The 16,195-nt window shown below is 40.7% G+C and overlaps 1 long non-coding RNA gene across 1 annotated transcript; it reads right to left on the bottom strand.

The window, feature by feature from the left end:
- Positions 1–5,004: 5,004 nt before the first annotated feature.
- Positions 5,005–15,882, bottom strand: LOC125101946 (uncharacterized). The gene is made up of 3 exons (XR_007127983.1): positions 15,771–15,882; positions 13,381–13,467; positions 5,005–5,184 (listed from the first exon to the last, which is right to left on the bottom strand). It is a non-coding gene; the product is annotated as an uncharacterized LOC125101946 (long non-coding RNA).
- Positions 15,883–16,195: the final 313 nt, after the last annotated feature.

Genomic DNA, 16,195 nt, shown 5'->3' with positions numbered 1-16,195 from the left:
ACACAACAGTGTTACTACTTTTACTTTAAACAATTGTCTAAATGATCTAAGAGAAAAGAAAGATAGGTTTTTTAATATATCTACATATTTCTAATTTCTATACTCTTCATGCCTTCCTATAAATCTGAGATTCGTTTTTTCTTTCAGCCTGAAAATTCGCTCTTAACATTTTTTATATTATAAATTAGCTGACAACAAATTCTTTCAGCTTTCACTCACCTGGAAATGTTTTTATTTTACCCTCCTTTCAATGATAATTTTGCGGGATATAGTATTTTGAGCTGATACTGGTTTACTTTTTCCCCCCTGCAGTGCTTTAAAGATTCATTTTCTGTCTTTCTGTCACCACTGAAATGTCAGTTTGAGTTTGTATTATAGTTCACCTGAATATAATGTACATTTTTCTCTGGCTTCTGTTAAGATTTTCTCCTCATCTTTGATTTTTCTTCACTGTGACTATGAAATGTCTTGTGTTTTTCTTTGTGTGTGTTTATCTGGCATGAGTGTCACCCAGCTTCTTGGATCTGTAAATCGGTTTTCTAAAATCCAAATTTAGGAACATTTCATCCATTTTTCCTTCAAATGTATTTTTCCTGCTCTGTTTTCTTTCTCTTTTTGTTCTGGTACTCTCCTTACACACGTTAGATCATTGGTATCTTTCTAGAGATCACCGAGGCTCTATTAATTGACAATTTTTTTTTCTCTTGTTCTTCAGGTTGAATGATTTCTTTTGATTTGTCTTCAAGCTCACGACTTTCTCTTCTGTGATTTCTGGTCTGCTGTTATGCTTATTTCATGAATATTTTATTTTGGATAATGTAATTTGCCAATACAGAACCTCCTTCTGGTTATTTTTTATAATACCCACTTTTATGTTGAGGTTTCTCATCTGTTTGCTATGTTTATCTTTTCTGCTATGTCCTTAAATGTATTTACAATGGCTACATTTCTGTCCTTGTCTGCCCATCCTAACACTTAGGTCACCTTCAAGTCTATTGACAAAGTTTTATGGGAATGCAACTACACGCATTCATTTACATGTTGTCTGTGTCTGCTTTCATGCTACAATGACAGAATTGAGAGGCTGTGAAAGAGAACATATGACTCGTAAGCCTAACGCGTTTTCTATCTGGCCCTGTTACAAAAATTTTTCCAACCTCTGCTCTAAAGAATGACCAGATTTGAGGACATATTATGTCCTCCTATCACATGGCCTTTCCTCAGGAAGTGGTCAAAGAGCCTAGCAAGGTCTCCCACTCTGTCTGGGCTGGAACTCCAAAGCCTCCCAACACTGAGCTACCTCATGGAGCACTTAACCTTGCAGCAGCCTCTCTCTTTTGGGCCTTGGAAGGGTTTTGCCCTGCGTGTATGCAGCTCTGCCCTCAGCCACAGATCTGCCCACAGCTCCCACACAGACTTCTAGGAACCCATCTTTGCAGCTGCATTCTCTCCTTACAAATTCCTTCAGCAGCTCTGAATTTCACTCTCTACCTCTTCAGCCCAGGGAGACTTCGGTGCCCTGCTAGAACTTCACTTCTTTGTCTCTATGGTTTGGAAGGTTTCCCTAGGCAAAAATCCAGGGTGAATGTGCTGTTCATTTCATGGGCTTTCCTTCTCTCAAGGACCTCGGTCCTGTGCTACCTGGTGTCCAATGTCCAAAAATTATTGCCTCATTTATTTGTCGTTTATAGTTGTTACGACAGGAGGGCAAGTCTGGTACTGGTTACTCTGAAGGTGATGAAAGGCAGGAAGTTGCTCTTTATCCCTTTTTTATTATTAAATGTAATCACATATAATTATGACTGAACTAGCCCAGAACCTTTGAATTACAGTAAGGGAAAGCATAGTCTTAGATGAGACTTAAATTAAATCTACCTAACATCTATTTTTCTTTTTTCTACTGGGTTATCCCTCTATCTTATTTCTTTGTAATTGGAGACATCCTCCATTCATATACTTTGCTTTTCTTTTGGGGAAAAGTAAAGATTTTATGACTACCATGCTGTTCTATAGTCATAGGAAATGTTCAAACCCATTACAGTATTATGTGTGTATGTATTAATTTTATTTTTTAATTGAAAGTTAATTGACATATAATCTTATATTAGTTTTGAGTGTACAACACTCAAACAGTGTGTTGAGTGTACAACACAATGATTTGACAATTACATACATTACAAAATGGTCACCCACAATAAGAGCAGTTACCATCCATCACCTTCAAAATTATTATAGTACCTTGACTATATTCCCTGTGCTCTACTTTTCACCCATTTTGTATATATTTTATCCTTTAAAACTACCACTACTAGAAAATAATTCAAAGCTAATAGCCCTACTTCCCTATGCTAAAACAGTATTTGTAGAATTGAAAGAAAATTTACGGCTGCATCATCTTGTCAGATTGTGCTAAGTAGAGTGTTTTTGTTAATGTCCCTAAATTTCAACTTCAGGGAACTGGAGGCAGGTTATTTTCTAGAAGGTAATGCATTATGCTGATTGGACAAACTGCCAATATGCAAGGTTTAATTTCTGTGCCACAAAGAAGTTCTACATTAGTGGATTAATTTCGACTGTTTCTCAAAATTTCAGTTCTTTTACATTTTATCTCAATTTTAGAACTTACATTATTGCACCAAGAAATCTTGGTGATTTTAAAACACTAAGCACCTCTTAAATGTTAAATTGATAAGCATCAATGCGATTACAATTTGGAAGAGGTAACTGAAATTTTGAGATGTGTGTAAATCATGTCATATGCAAGAGGAACCACCAAAGAAATGAGGGCTGGTGATGAAAGCACTAAGTGTTAATTTTTCAGCATAATTTAATAGGCTGTTTTAAGTGCAGAAAAGACTATGCAGAGGCTTGTTCAAGCCTTTGAAGCTAATAATACAGTTATTAGAGTTTCAGATTCAAAATCCTTAAGGTTTAAGTTTCAGCTTACAAATCTTGTTTTATTTATAAACCAGGCACATTTTTGCAATCACTTGTAAGAGTCTTTGACTAATATTTGGTTCTACTTACAGATTTGTTAATTAAGCAGCTTTGACCCTTTGGTACTGTACTTATATATTTACTCTATTTAAATTCTGTAGCTTTAAAAGTTGTTTGACCTACAAACCTTTCTAAGTGCTTAAATAATTCTTACAAATCTGACCCATTAAACTCATAACTATAATATAACTATAACTATAATGTAAAAATCCTTTTTTTTTTTAAAGGAAAAAGCCTGAAAAACAAAACTTGATTAAAATTAAGAACTTGTGTTCATCTGAAGACACCACGAAGAGAGTGAAAGGCAGGCCAAAAGACTTGACATTTGTGGTAGGCAAATCAAAAAGGAATATGTAAGGAATTCCTAGAAATCAAGGACACAGGCAGGTGACTTTCCTTAATACCCCCTGACCTATGAATGGGGAGGGCCTGGAGAGGGGGAATCTGTGAGATGAGTGGCTGCCGAGGTAGCTCTTGAATGATGGTGGCAGGAAGTCAGGAGGCTGAGTGATGGATATTTCCTGGTGGCTCCAGGACTGTAGGAGGCAGAGAGGTGGTGGCAGGGTCGATGCCCATGGCGGAGGCTGGCGAAGGGACGTCTGGGAGCAACGCTGACCCACAGCCTCCTCATCTGTTCATCTCCTCAGGGCTTGGATTTGGGAGACCTCCTCCAGGAGGCGCTGTTCCCAGAATCTCTGCAGAAGCTCTGCAGGGCTACTTCTGTCCCGTCCTCCCTTCCTGGCCTCAGAATCCCCTTCCACACTCTCATGCTCTTGCTCCAGTCTCTTCTCCAAGAGTTTCAGGATCAGTCAGGTCATTTCATCTGCCACTGAGGAGTCCAGCATCCTGGGACCGTAAGAGAGGAGATGCCACAGGCTCACCTCCCTGCCCTCTCTCCCCCCACCTCTTCTCAGGTTATCTCCAAGAAAGAACTGTTTAGCTGAAGAGTAAACTTAAAATTCTCTTAACTGTTCCAGTGCTTCTTCCCAGTTTAGAAAACTTTGACTACGAAATAGAAGTCTATATTGACTATTCAACTACGCATTTAAATTCTTTTATTCTTATTCTTATTCTTACTATTAACATATAATGTATTATTAGCCCCAGGGGTACAGGTCTGTGAATTCACAATTCACAATTCGCAGCACTCACCATAGCACATACCCTCCCCAATGTCCATCACCCAACCACCCTATCCCTACCCCCCCACCCGCCCACCCCAGCAACTCTCAGTTTATTTCCTGAGATTAAGAGTAGTTTATGATTTGTCTCCCTCTCTGTTTTCTTCTTGTTTCATTTTATTCTCTCTTCCCTTATGATCTTCTGCCTTGTTCCTCAAATTCCATATTTAAATTCTAATTAGAAGGTTGACACTCTGATAGACTTATTTCTCTTAAATAATTTTAATACAGAAAATGCTAAATTTGCACACACACTCTAGTCTTAGTAGAGCAAGCTATGACAGAAATTGTGCTTGATTCTGAATCTTCCTTGAGTATAAAGGTACTTCTTTCCCATGGAAACAATTTCATTCACCCATACAATTTGGGAGTTAACTGTCTCAGCTTGCCTGGTGTTGCTTACTGCCTGGAAATCGCAGCCAGGAGGTTTACTGTATACTCTTTAAGGCAAACTTGATGGGGCACCCTGAATCTGATTTTGTAGCTTTATCATTGATTTCCAAAGGCACAAGGTCACTTAGTCCTCAAACTTCTAATTCTCTCCGGAGGGAAATCCGCCATCCCTCTTTTCTTCACTCTTATGATTTGTGAACAAATGTCTTTTACAAACTACTCGGCTGTTGCTCAAATTTTACGGACCGTCGTAGAACTAGTGTGCTTACTGAAATGATATCCAATTGAATTTTTGAAATCTCTTCTGACTAGTTGGTCATAACTTCTAAAGTCATTCTCCTGATAAATCTGTCAGGGATTTCCCCATTATGCTGTACTACATGACTTGCAAGACCCAACAATTCTATGTATGATTTTCACAGAATAATTTTGTTTGTGTACTTGAAGCAGACATCCACAGGTGCCTCGTTTTGTCTATGTAACAGGTGTTTTCCAAGCAATCTGGCGGTTCTATTATGACTCATCTTAGTTTATGGTCCTGGGTTATTGTGTTCATAATGTTCCTCTATGCCTCCATTCACCGTCATCCATCCTCATGTCTCTCTTCTTCTCTCTGTAACACACAATAAATGAGTGCCTACTTCAAGTTGGATGTGGTTCTAAAAATAAAAAGGTAAGCAAGATACGGGCACTTGGCTGCTTCAGTCAGTGGAGCATCTGACTCTTGATCATGGGGTCATGAGTTTGAGTCCCATGTTGGGTGTAGAGATTACTTTCCAAAAAGTCAAAAAGGAGAGCAACATAGACACAAACAGATATTAAATAAATATACATGAATAACCTTTTAAAACTTAAAAAAATTGAGATATAACTTTCATGTGGTAAAATGCACAAGTCTAGAGTATAAGCTCAATCAATTACCAATAACTCAGGAGTTTTTATAAGTGCTAGAAAGCTTATTCAAGGATAACCGAAATTTTACCAATGAGCACAATATCCCAAATTTAAAAAAAAAAAAAAAAAAAAGGACTTTGTCTTAAAATGTCCGTTTGAAGGCCGCTACTCAGATATCTGTGAGTTGTTGGTTTGGAGCAGGATCAATAAACTATGGGCTGTGGGACACCATAGGCTATTTCTGTATGGCCTAGGGACTAAGAATGGTTTTTAAATCTTTACATGATTTGAAACAAAATAGAAGAAGGAGAAGAAGAAGGAACAGAAACTATATGTGAACAGCAAAGCTTAAAATATTTATTAACTGAATCCTTAACAGAAAAGTTTGCTGACCCTGGAGCTACAGAGGAAAGAATGTTAACCAGAAGCCAAGGACAATGATTCTTTTTCTTTGCTCTCTAGCCTAGTAAGCCAGATGTGTCAACAGGTTCTCTCTCACTGGCGCTAACATGTTGCTCAATCAGAAAAGGGTTTAAATTTTTACTAGCTTATGTCAGCCCTACCTAGTGATATTAATTGTAAGGAAGAGTTTGCTAAAACACCATGCCAGACCACTAAATTAAGGCACTCAGAGGTGGTTAATCACAATCTTGATAAGAACTGGGGGGGCGCCTGGGTGGCTCAGTGGGTTAAGCCACTGCCTTCGGCTCAGGTCATGATCCCAGGTCCTGGGTTCGAGCCCCGCATCGGGCTTTCTGCTCAGCGGGGAGCCTGCTTCCTCCTCTCTCTCTGCCTGCCTCTCTGCCTACTTGTGATTTCTCTCTGTCAAATAAATAAATAAAATCTTTAAAAATAAAAAAGAACTGGGTTTTTCAGAAATATAGGAATAGTTATGGCTATGTTTAGCTCTTTTCAAGCCTATGGGTGTGTTTTGAAGGCTTTGTCATAGATATGCCATAGACATTGTCATCATCTGGGACCTTTGCTGTACATTGGGGGTTGGGGACAAAGCAGGAAAATATGCACGGGGTTCTGATTTAGGAGTTTCCAGCCATATATCTTGTCCCTCTTTTTCTCTCCAAATAACCCATATGCTTTTTGCTCAAGTCTATTCCACCTTGCAGTGTGATTCATTCAGCAGTCAACATTCTACTCTCCAGAGGGAAATTCAGACTCAAATCAGGCCAGTCTGGCCAGCATTCAGTCTGATGACTAGATGGGGGTCACATGGGAGTTTCTAGGTGGTGTTGATGTAATTGTTGCTGCGGTTTAGGTTGGTCTGTTATTGGATCAACTATGGTTATTGGCATGGAGAGGAAGCTGGAAATAACTAGGAGAATGTTTGAGCCCTAATAAAATGGGTGGGTCTCAGGGGAAAGTTTGTCCTGGAAAGGAAGTAGGGTGTAAGCCAAGAAATTTGTGCAAAAGCCAAGAGCAAAGATGACTGGGGGTAGAGACAGATTGCATCTGTTGGGCTCAAGGCTGGGTTGGGGCATACTTCATACCAGGCTAGGGGCAGGAACGTGAACTACCCATTTGCAGGGTCTCTAGTAGCCTTGGGTTGGCTGCTGGAACTGATCTGGCCAGTTGAACGCTGGATGGCAATTGCTGAGTGTGATTGCGTTGGTAAGGCCCAGGATTGAGAAGACTAAGTTATTATTGGTATTATTACTACAAAAAATATTTGATGACATTTGCCATTTTATTGAGTATTGCTATTTTATTGAGACATCTTGTAAATAATATCTCTACTCCTTACTACAACTCTATTGAAGCAGTTGCTATTTTTTTAAAAGATTTTATTTATTTGTTTGAGAGAGAGAGTGCATGTGACCATGAGTGAGGGGAGGGGCAGAAGGAGAGGGAGAAGCAGACTCCCTGCTGAGCAGGGAGCCCTACTTGGGGCTCGATCCCAAGACCCTGGGATCATGACCTACACCAAAGGCAGACACTTAACTGACTGAGCCACCCAGGTGCCCCCGAAGTAGGTACTATTGTCCCTATTTCCCAGAGCAGACAACTGTAGATCGAAGAAGGGAAGTGATTAACTTGTGCTGGTAAGTGGCAGAGCTGGGCTTTGGAGCAAAGTCTCTCTGTGCCCAAAGTATAAAAGCTGCTTAATTTTATACCTAATGGTCCTTCCATAAGGGGCATTTAACAAATGCTGTAACCATAAAGCAGTTACTTATCCTACGTCCTGGAGTACAGTTCTGCATAGATTTGGGTCTATCTAGGGACTTTGGATACAAAGTAAATCTAACCTCACAATCCTCTGATGTTAGTATAATATACATACTTAGCCTATTTTAACCAAACATGTTTTTGAGTCATACAGTGTGCCAGCTGTTGTGTGCATGATAACAAATGAAATATGCATAGTCATGGCCCTCATTGGGCTTCCAATAAAATGTATTGGATAGACATTGAACAAGGAAATAAGATAATACGTATGTAATCATAAACTGTCCAAATGTCTCTCGAGGAAAGGACTGGGGTGATGTGTGAGAGAGTAATAAAAGGATTTACTTTAGATTAGGTCATAAGGGAAGGCCTCCTAGGGGAGGTAACATTTATGTTGGAACCTGAAAGATGAGCAGGAACCACCTAGAGCAATGGTGCTCCACTGGGAGCCATTTGGCAATGTACAGGTATTTTGCTTGTCACAACTGGCCGTGCAGGGGGAAGGGGACTGTTTGGAGGCAGGTAGGGGCTGGTGGTACTGGTGACACCTAGTGAGTAGAAGACAGAGATGCTGCTAAACCTCCTACTACACAAAAGACAGCCCTTCACAGCAAAGAAGTTTCAGGATCCAAACAGCAGTGGTGCCATGATTGAGAAATGGCAGATGGGATTATCAGTATTTGGAAAGACTCCATGACCCAAGCAAGCTAGTACTTTGTGCAGTCCAGAAACAGGAAGAACAGCAGCATGGCCAGAAACTAGTCTGTGAGGTGGGGCCAAGAAGGACCCCATCATGCCACGAGGGCCATAGAGACCCTCATAATAAGGATCTAGGTTTTACTGCAAATGCTCAAGGGGTTTGTTTGTCATCCATTTCTAAAGTAGCGATCAAGTCCTTATTTATTGTCAGCTTAACTCCAAATATGGGGGAAGTCTTAGATGAAGTATTTTTTTAAAGATTATATTTATTTATTTGAGAGAGATAGAGAGAGAACACAAGCAAGGGGAGGAGCTGAAGGAGAGGGAGAAGCAGACTACCCGCTGAGCAGGGAGCCTGATCTGGGGCTCAGTTCCAGGACCCTGGGGTCATGACCTGAACTGAAAGCAGATGCTTAAATGACTAAGCCACACACAGACCCTTAGATGAAGTATTGTAATAATGCCTTCCTTACTGCTTTTAGAGTCTGGTAGAAAAGCTCCTGATACAATTTTAAGCATAAACTAAGCAGGTCAAGTGCTGGCTACTTTCTTACATCATAAGTTTTTCTCTCAAAAGCTGCACTTGTCACTGTGACCTCCTCTGAACATGCCTAAGTTCCTCACAGGGGCTGACTATGTACCCTCTGGACAGGGTCCGACTCAGTCCTTTCTTCTTGTTGTTGTTTTGTTTTCAGTTTTTATTAAATTCTAGTTAGTTAACATGTAGTATAATATTGGTTTCAGGAGTAGAATTTAGCACTTCGTCTGATTCAGTCATTTCTAATGGTTTCATATGTCACCATTCTGAGCACAAAGCAACACTATAGAAATTTCTGTCGGTTTTTCTAGATTATGTGGGAGCAAAGAGGTAAAAAAAAAAATCTTGCTGCGTTTGTCAGTGGGGGACACTGAGCAGCTTCTAAACATCAGTGTTCTTGTCTATACCGCTGGTAGTTCCTTCATGGAACAGTTTCTGGACTATTTTGGTATTGTTGCAATTCAGAGCCAAGTTTGAAAATCCTACTTGCTTCATGGAGGTGATAAAATAGAATTTAAGGGGGAGAAAAAAAAAAAGACATGCTTTCTTTCATTCTGCTGATGGTACTTTATTTAGGGTTTTGTTTTTTGGTTTTTGGTTTTTTGCTAGTTTTATAAAACTAGTTTGTCCTGGCTTGCCACAGGTTTATAAAACTATAAAACTAGTTTTACAAAACTATAAAACTAGTTTTATAAAACTAGCAAAAAACCAAAAAACAAAACCCCAAAAGACAAAAACAAAAACAAAAACAAAAAACAAACAAAAAACAGCCAAAAAAGAAGTGATCTGATCAAACTAAATAAAGGTGTAGGAGGGTTCTGTAAATATGTGGCTTCGACAGGGCAACGTTCCTGCAGCAATACCGATGTGTGTACCTTTTCATCCGCTCTGATTCAGGCGTTGCAAACAAGCCACTGGCTCTCAGTCCTGGCTGCCTTTTTGTGAAGCTTTCCCTGGAGAGTCTTCCCTAGTCTGCTGGGAGCTCCTTGTGTGAGGGGCTGCCCTTCCATTTTTTCTTTTTCAATAACTTAAAGCTTATTTGTTTGGTCCTTTCATGAACCCCCAGAATGTTGGGATAGATGGCTGATAGAATGGAAGGTTGATGTTGGTAGATGTTGAACTGTTCTATCCTTGGGATAGATGGCTGATAGAATGGAAGGTTGATGTTGGTAGATGTTGAACTGTTCTATCCTTAGGGGTTTGATTGGAAGAACAAAACATGAACTTTCTGATTAGTGTGCAGTCTGTCCATATTTGAACAGCTGACAGGGCCCTGCCATTGACTTCTTTGTGTCCTATTGGGTTTTCTCTTCCTCTTGTTCTCTCTACAGCAGGTTATACTCTTTAAGACTGAAAGTGAGTGTTACTGAGGATTTTTCCCTATTGTGTTTTTCCTACGTTCTTCATATATTTAATTGCTTATGATTTTAGGTGTAGGACATGGAACTAGTTATTTATTTGTCAAATCAAATTTCAGATTGTACACCACAGCACTTAGCAGGGGGCATCAGAATCTGAAATGCTGCTCCAAGAACTTAAGTACAATTTTTAGTTCTCAGCTTACATATTCAAATTATTTAAATGCTTTAATAAAAAAAAAAAAACCCTGCTGATTTCATTCTAGAATAAGATTCTGTTATTCTCTAGCCTATAGCTCTGTCCTTTCTCCAGCATTTGACACATGGGCTGGTTTCCATCCTCTTGTCTCATTCAGATATTTTTCTCTTAACCTTGACTGTCGGAACTAGAGCAAATGTTTTCAGACACTGGAAATATGTCAAAGTAAATATGGTGTTGACAATGTAAGGGCAGTGTCCAGACCTAATGCTGACTATTTAATAGATCCTATCTCCCCCCTTTTTTGGACATATATGATTGAGAGCAAAATATGGTTCATGGCCTCTACTGTGTCCAAAGAAAAGGGAAGGAGACATACAGTTATCAAATAAATCATTGTCATATGTTTTCCTCGGCAACAAAAGCACTAATACTTGAAAGTCAACCGAGAAGAAAATGCCCACTTTCACCATGTGGAAGGTTTGGTTGCTTGGTCAAGAAGGGGAGGAAAGATTGAGATCTAGTGGAGTAGCGAATGTGGAGTGGGGGTGGGGGGACAGAGAAGGGAGAAGACGGAGCCTCTTCCCTCCTTGGAAGCCGGGGGCATGAAGTTATGGTGAAGGCATGGAATGGTACACTGTTCCTTTGTGGGCTTAGGAGCATTGGCATTCATTCACTCGTTTCTTAGTGTTCACTGAGCACTCACTACGAGCCAGGTATCATTCTAGGTGCTTGCGATACATCAGTGAACAAAACGGAGATGTCCTTCTGGAGTTTATGCTTTAGCAAGGAAAGACACACAATACATACAGTAAATAAGGAACCATATAGGAAGTCAGAAAGTGATAAGTGTTCTAGGAAAAAAGAAAAATCAGAGCAGGGGATCCAGAGTGGGAGGTTAGGTGCATGGTTAGGACACAATATGGCCCTGATAGAGTAGCAGGGTAGTTAGGCCTTCTTGAGAAGGAATGATTTGAACAAGGATTTGAAGGAAGTCTTGGCTCAGCTATTCTGATGGGTAAATAGTTTTCCATCCTTTAAAGCTCCATTTATGAGGTGGCTTGCTGTAGTTGATTTTTTAAAAAATGGTGCTTGGAAACAGACAATTTGTGTTCAATTCCTGCTGTGCCCATTAACTGTAGGACTTTGACACATCATTTAACGTCTTGTATCCTCTGTTTCATTCCTTATAAGAAAATGGAGATAATACAGCTCTATCTTTCAGGTAGGTACTGAAGGTAAAATGTGGTAATGTCTCTGTAAGTGCTTTCTGAATTACACGAGCGTGAACCCTATTATCCTGTGTGGCTGACGGGGCCAGTGGACCATCAGCTCTCTCTACCCAAGCCTGCTTACTGTGAGCACCTGAGATTCTCTACCTGAGGCTTTGTTCTGGTCCTGGGAATGTGCTAGTAGCACTGTGGCAAGCCAGAGGGCCAGGGAGTTAATGCCCTCCCCCGCCTCAGGAGCAGCTCTGAAGCAATGATGGCCAGTGGTTGGTGGATAAATACCCCAGCTTCCTAGCCCTGGGTTGAGACAACTCTGAGGTAATCTCTGTTCTGTCTGCTAGGGTTCCCCAGCAAGACTCTGCTCCAGTTGTCCCCTGTGACAGATGGTTTGATAACTTACCCTTCATTAGCTTCCTTCCTTTTCTTAGTTTATTTCCTCATTCCCCACCTGATGTTTCCTGGGATTACTTCCAAAATAAGTGGCAGAACTAGAATTTGGTCTCAGCATGTCTGGTTCCAAAGCCTTTGTCTTCAACCACTAAATTATAATACCTCTGCTGATGCTTCAAATATTGTTTCAGATAATAACCTGGATGAGGGTTATGCTCTATGTGTGATTGGATTTACCTGCTTCACAGATTTGAGTACAGCTGGTCACATTCTTTTTGAGTTTCATATTGCGTGTAAGGGTACTCGAGAACCGCAGTGGCCAGATTAACAGGAATTCTAATAGCTCCCTTTCAGGGTCCTCTCTGTAAATTGTTGAAACAACCCCCCCACCCACCCCCCTACCCCCCCGCCACACCATCGTACTTCTAAAATCTGGAAAAGGCCTTTATCTAACTTTTAAGTAATATATCAGCTGTTGCCATCCACCCTACCCCCATCTCCACCAGCCTGTTATGGAGAAAACAAATCCTCCCCAATCTGCAGGTGATGGCAGTCCTCTCTGAAATGGTATTTTCTGCTCAACTCCTGTCACCTCAGTTCTTTGGGGGTGTGGAAGAATCCCATCCCTCGGTTCTGGGCCCTAATGCAGGTACCTCCCTTAGGAAGGCTGCGCTCAGCTCCTGTTTCTGGATCACAAGCCCCATGTCCTGCTGGCCAGTCAGGAGGCATTCCAGCTTCTAGTAAGATCTATGTTTAATGCATTCTTCCCCGATCACTCTGGGGCCTGTGACCTGAGCTCCCCTCATGCTTTGAGACCTCTGTGACTCTAGAGTTAATTTCAGAGTCATCCTGGTCCACCTCGATAGCTCCCTATCTTCACATATCTGCAAACTGGTGTTGATTAAACCACTTTCTTGACTCCCCGAAGACCCTGGACTCACTCAAATTGACCCACTGTATTCCCTGCGTTGAATTTTGTGTCACAAGGATCTCAGACTTGACTGAGACACAAAAGCTTGTGTTCTATCCTAATCCCAGGACAATGCCTGCTTTCTTGCTCTGTATTTATTTGCCTAAAAATGCCACTCATGTGACTACCCCAGGGCAAAAGAAGGCTCACCTCTCCGGGACAAATTATTTGAAAACTATTCACCCGTGCACACCATCTAAAAAATCCCAGACAAACCTTTTTTGGCCAGCTTCTGTTTTAAGGAGATACTTTATTTTATTTTTTCTTTTTCAGAAGCACTAATTCCAAAAGAAAAAAAGGATAAAGTTGAAGGAAGATTTATCCCCGTTTTGTTCCTGGAAGAGTACTTACTTGTAGTTTTCTTGTAGGGAAGCTGGTGGCAGAAAGAAGTTGAAAATGTCTCCCTCCTTGCCTTATAGAATTGGGACAAATATCGTTCTGGAAAGAAAGGTGACAAAGACTCCGTCAGAAAAACTCAAAACTCCCCTGTGAGGAGAATTTGCTGAGGAGCCGCAGCCTTGGTGGCTATCTGCTGTTTACATCCTAACCTCCTGTGGCTTGAACCCCCCGGTCTGGCATAGGATTCATGACTAACAGGCATATTTCTCTATTTGTTTAATGTCTTTAGCTCTTATTTCTCCGTGTGGGTTGAAAGCTCCTCAGAGCCTAGCACAGTGTGAGCACAGCAGGCTTTTATTTGTGTCCAGGAATTACCACATTCTTCATTTCAGGTAACCCTATCTACTGGTCTTATTCTCTCACAAAGTAGCAGAAAGGGAGAGGGTCTGGAGTGGGGTAACAACTGTGGCTATGAAAAAAACGTGATTTTCTTCAAATCTTTCTGAGAAGGAAAATTGCACTTAGTGTCCTGAAGAGGTGTTTTCTTTACTCTGTTTCTTTGATGCACCTGTTTTCTTTTTTTCTTTTCTTTCTTACTACTTTGACAATGTTATTTGTAAATCGGCATTCAAGGAGCCATATTTTAGGTATTCTTAGCACTCAAAAGGCACTTTTCCCAGCATGTGTGATGTGTACCACCCCTGTAGGCAGACTCTCTGGTTGTCCGGGAGTCCAAGCGGCCAGTCTCCCTGGCAGTGAGGGGTGGCCTCATGGCTTGGTTTTAGCCCCCAAGCTATAAGCGGAAGTCTTCTGGGGAGGTTGGTGGAACAGCTTCTGCTTTCCTAGATAGAAAGGGGCAGGGGGCTCCTGGGTGGTTCGGTCCGTGGAGCCACGGACCCTTGGTTTCCACTCATGCCACGATCTCATGGGTCCTGGGATCAAGTCTTACGCTGGGCTCCAAGCTCAGTGGGGAGTCTGCTTCAGATTCTCTCCCTCTGCTCCCTCTCCCCTGTTTCTCTTGCTCTCTTTCTCAAATAAATCTAAAAAAAAAAAAAAGGCAGATTTGGTTGTAAGGGCCCTTCCCCTTGCCCTTCCTGTCTCAGCACAGGTGAGGATGCTTTGGCACACCTGCGAGGAGTGGTTCTCCCAGGTTGCCGCTTCCGGAAGCGATAACTACCTATAGCTGACTTGGGATTTCTTGAGATCCCATTGCTTCTCTGCTTGCACCTCTGCGACCTTAAGAGTCGGGGTTAGGAGTGTGACTGGTTGGAGCTCCAGAGGTGAGAAATCTTCTCAGGTTCTTGGTGTTTTGGGATGATTTTTAAATTATATTTTCCCATAAGAGGCATGGGTTTTATTAATTTTTTAAACAGTACTTTAGCCATTAAAGTAACACATGCTTATAAAAATATTTGAACTGTCAGAGAGAAATTAAGGAAAAGTCTTATCTTCTTCCTCTAGGGGAACCATGGTTAACATTTCTTTTTTTTTTTTTCAAGATTTTATTTATGTATTTATTTGACACACAGAGAGAAATCACAAGTAGTTAGAGAGGTAGGCAGAGAGAGAGGGAGAAGCAGGTTCCCTGCAGAAAGCCCTGATGTGGGGCTCGATCCCAGGACCCTGAGATCATGACCTGAGCTGAAGGCAGAGGCTTAACCCACTGAGCCACCCAGGTACCCCATGGTTAACATTTCTTATGTATTCTTTCAATTATGTGTATATATATTTATTTACACAAAATGATCATAGTCCATGATATTCAGTATCTTGCTTTTTAAATCTATCATTTTCAAAATACATACATATGTCATGGTCTTAATTGGCACATAGTATAAAACATTACATGGCTAAGTCATGAGCATAAGAGAAAAGCAAATTACAACCAGAGCAGGGTACTGCTATACACCTATTACAATGACTCAGATTAAAAAAATAAAACAAAACAACCTGACAATACCAAGTGCTGACAAGGATGCAGAGCAACTGAAACTCTCATAAATTGTTGGTGAGAATGCAAAATGTTATTGCCAGTTTGGGAAATGACTGGCAGTCTCATATAAAAGTAAATGTATGGGGAAATGTGGGTAGTTCAGCCATTAAGCATCAGCCTTCAGGCTCAGGTCATGATCCCAGGGTCCAGGGATCAAGGCCCATGTCGGGCTTTCTTCTCAGAGGGAAGCCTTCTTCTCCCACCCTCACTCCCCTTGCCTATGCTCCCTCTCTCTTGGTCAAATAAATAAATAAATAAGATCTTTAAAAAAAAAATAAAAAAGTAAAAGTAAATGTATATTTCCTATACAACAAACTCCATGCCCAGACATTTGTTCAAATGAAATAAAAACATAAGTTCTCACAAAAATCTCAACATGCACATTTATAGTGACTTTATTCATAATTACCCCAAACTTGAAACAATGCAAAATTCTTCAGTTGGATAAACCAGCTGTGGCACATCGACACAGCATTGCTGGCCCAGGAGCAGGGTGAGGCAATGATGTGCTTGCCTCAGGCACAAGATCTAAGGGCACCAGAACATCCAGTGATCAAGATAAGTAATAGTAGTGCAATATTAAAAAAAAACAACTAGTGCAAAATACACAATGAACAAAATATGCAAATTTAAAACAAAACCTGATCTTGCACTTCTAGAACCCTGAGAGTTAAGCCAGTTGGGGGTGAAGGTGTAAGGAAGTAAAAAATGATCTAATTTGACTTTTCTTTGAACAGTCATGACAACTGTTCCTAAATGAAGCAAGTTCTTTTCATGGTTTATAACTTTAATCCATAGTTCCATGGGATAAATGGGAAAGTTTTGCTTTATTAC

Source organism: Lutra lutra, chromosome 6 (genome assembly GCF_902655055.1).
Source record: "Lutra lutra chromosome 6, mLutLut1.2, whole genome shotgun sequence".
In the NCBI taxonomy this organism is placed as follows: Eukaryota; Metazoa; Chordata; class Mammalia; order Carnivora; family Mustelidae; genus Lutra; species Lutra lutra.
This window is presented reverse-complemented; position numbering and strand designations above follow the sequence as displayed.